Source organism: Lotus japonicus, chromosome 4 (genome assembly GCF_012489685.1).
Source record: "Lotus japonicus ecotype B-129 chromosome 4, LjGifu_v1.2".
In the NCBI taxonomy this organism is placed as follows: domain Eukaryota; kingdom Viridiplantae; phylum Streptophyta; class Magnoliopsida; order Fabales; family Fabaceae; genus Lotus; species Lotus japonicus.
The window spans coordinates 61,110,284-61,113,731 of record NC_080044.1 but is presented as its reverse complement, the minus strand read 5'-3'; the positions used below and the strand labels follow the sequence as shown (position 1 = coordinate 61,113,731).

Below are 3,448 nucleotides of genomic sequence, written 5' to 3'. Positions count from 1 at the left end.
TCATTATGGGGTAGGGGTTGGTAAAAAAACTAGATAGATACATTATACAACACCTCATCAATCATCATCTAAATATCAAGCATAAATGTATCATGAACCAACCTGAATAACATTTATAACTTGCTTGGTTGCCCATCCAAATAGAGTAATACCAATTAGGAAAGAAATCAATGATATATTTTGGAGAGTACTCCATACAACCTGAAAATGAAAACTTGAGAAATTGAGATTATAGCAAGAAACTTTCTAGAAACCTTTCAGATAAGTAACAACAGTAGAAAGAAGAAACAAAGAGAGAAAATTTACATCCATCAATTTCCCTGTTTGAGTCTCTGAAAGATAAAACAGAGTTAAGTAAAGAACCTGTAGTATATTAAGGATAAGAAGCATGTGTTTATTGGATGCACTACTGGTCTTAATTTCTTTCATTCTCAAGGTATATGCTATTGCTTACAGCATAGGTCGGTACACATCTTCTATAACAGGTAAAAAAGGAAGGAAAAGAAAGTAAGCTTAAAATGTAAATTTAGTTGGAGAACCACTCTAGTAACTGACAAATCCTACAAATTGAGCTAAAATTAGCAGAGACTATAGAAAAAGGGGCAAGTGACTGTTTCCTAAGATGGACATAAGATGAACAACACACCAAAAATCTAAACTTCTCAAAGCATCTATCTCATTTTTCTAGAGAAATTACACTAAAACCACTTCAAAAGTCCATCTTCTAAAGTGTCATGATCTTATTTATTTATTTATAAATTATTCTATGATTATGAACACACAGTTTTCTCTGCAGCATCCTAGGCCTTCTTTCTTTATTTCAGTTTCAACTTTGTCAGTTACTATTTTCACTCGTTCAAATATCAAAACCAATCCATTCATTTGTTTTTTAATATTCTCTTTTCCCATTCTAACTAGTATAAATATATTTCCACACCCCTCACTCATTGCCACCCCCCATCATAACAACTCTCATTCTTGCCTGCTCTTATCTTCCTAGAAGTAACAACCCTCACCAATGTTTCAGAACTTCATCCTACTTCACTAGTTTAAACGAACTCCAAATAGATGTTTCATTCTCTAACCTATATAGTTCGTACACTTTAGACAACCAAACATGTCTAGGATAAAAAAATACAACCTATGGCTATCCTCAAGTTTCTCGCATGATCTATCAATACTTCAACCTTCACTGTTACACTGTCCCTTTGAAATGCAATTTACATGTGAATCTGGATAAAAACAAAACGAATTGATACAAACAACCACTGAAGATTGAAGAAGAAAGAAAACTGATGTCATTGAAGTAGATGCACTCCAGAACAAGGATCATAGGAATCTGGTCTATATTATTTTTACTGTGTAGTGCACACAGGCTAAGATGCTAATTAGTCATAAACTCATAACGCACCACTAAAAGCATATACATATTCTACTCAGCAGTATTTATTTCTCCTAAGGAAGATTTGAAAACGATACATGGTTTAAGAAGAAAGTGTTCAAATGGCGAAATTAAATTTCACCAAACAGTCAGTTTATATAAATGAGTTAAGCTCAAGTTTTGCAAGCTAACCATTAAAAGCTCATTAATATCTTGTGTGTATGTAAGTTAGAGAGAGAGGGGGGAGAGGGCAAGAGAGATAATAATTTCAGATAAGAAAAAGGGAATAGATAATAATTCATTCCAAGATTGTTAAGAAAATATGACACATACCTATTGCTTCAACATTCCAAGATGGTGTACTCACGGGGTTCTTCGATGGTGGGGATTTTTGAGAGACTTCAGGAGCTGATTGTGAAGAAGCTTCAATTGATGATCCAGACGCTGATTTTTGTGGGTTGTGGAAACGCTTGAACCTTGGCATGACTGCATAACCAAAGCAAAAACCTATCAAGCAACAAAATGGTTAATAGCTCAAAATGACAGTACCAATCAGTTCCCAATAACAGTATAAAAAAAATCCTGCTTCATAAAATATTGAAATGATAAGGAAAATGTGTTCTTGTAGTGCAATAGAGATTGCCTTGAAACTTATTCCTGCCTAAAACACAGTTAAAAGGAGAAAACAAGCCATTAAACATCAACAAGAACAAGCTCTTATGGGGAGCAAGCAAAACATAATACCATCACTGTTTATAGAAATATAAAATAGAGATATGCAGCTATAAGGGATAATCCCATTTATACTGGCTACAAACATCACCAACACAAGACTTGGAAAAGTAAATATAAATACTAGTGTGCAACGTTCTTCTATAACAGAATATGCAGCTGATGTCAATGCTAATTGCTGATATCAAACAGAATAAATGATTTTATACTATTCGCTTTGTTTCTAATATAGGAATTTTAGTAGCTAAAAGGGGTTCCCCATTCAGATTCAACTTGAGTATTTCATTGAAAAATTGGGATTGATCCAAGTTATCAATCGTATGAAACAAGTCAACACTCCCAGAAGCCAATTGAAACTGGAAAACCTGTATTCACTTCCACAGTTTTACTCGATCATATCATACCAATCCAGCCATAGAAATTCAAGTTAAGCAAACGAAATCGACTTACCTTCCAGCTCCTAACAATGTCTAGGTTCCAGCTCCAGAGAATTTCTGCCTAATTTGTGATTCCAAAGAGAAACAAAACTCAAAATCAGAAGCAAAATTGAAACTCATATGGAAGTGGAGTTGAGTTCTTACCAGGAAAATGCAAGTGAAGCAGAGATTGAGCGTTTTCTCGTGAAACACTGGAGATTGAGGAATCATGAAGAGAATCGAGAGTAGATTTTAGGGTTTAATCGAGAGTGGAATCAGGAGAGTGAAATTGAGAGTCGAATCAAAAGAAATCGAGAGTGAATCAGGTTGAAATCGGTGGAAATCGAGAGATCAAATCAGGTTGCAATCGGTGGAAATCGAGAGATCAAATCGGTGGAAAGGATTCAGGAGCTTCCATGGTTAACGAATCAGGTTGCAATCGTGAGAGTGAGAATGAGAAACGAGTTCAGAGTGAGAGTGAGAGTGATTGTGAGATGAGAGTTCAGAGAGTGAAAATTGGGAGAGTTAATAACGTAATTTTTTGCGGGGGTTATTAAAACCTCCCCTAACTAATGAAAATTAATGTAATCTGCGGGGGTTGTTAAAACCCCCGTTAAATAACCCCCACTAATTAACGTTTTTTTTGTAGTGACTATAGTACCCTACCCAGACCCTACTCATTGCCATCCCTATTGGTGACATTCATTACTTAGATGATGAGTCACACTTTTTTATCGTTGTTTAAGGGTTTCTGAGTTGGTGGGGTATGGAGTATATTTAGAGCAGTATCTCTCATATCGTGTTGCTATACAATGTGAGATGGATCATAAGTCATGACATTTCAGGTATGGTTTATCTTTGTAACAATTATTCTTACAATGAGAAACCAAATTTAAATGTCTTGATTCATCTTAAATTG

At 35.0% G+C, this 3,448-nt stretch overlaps 1 long non-coding RNA gene across 1 annotated transcript in view; it reads right to left on the bottom strand.

Annotated features, from left to right (window-relative positions):
- The window catches only part of LOC130714243 (uncharacterized), a 3,310-nt gene extending 240 nt beyond the window's left edge, over window positions 1-3,070 (bottom strand). The window contains exons 1-3 of the long non-coding RNA XR_009011206.1: window positions 2,564-3,070; window positions 1,715-1,867; window positions 1-201 (exon numbers count right to left, since the gene is read on the bottom strand). The exon at window positions 1-201 is cut by the window's left edge and continues 240 nt beyond it. This is a non-coding gene — a long non-coding RNA (uncharacterized LOC130714243). The remainder of the gene's footprint in view (window positions 202-1,714; window positions 1,868-2,563) is intronic.
- Window positions 3,071-3,448: the final 378 nt, after the last annotated feature.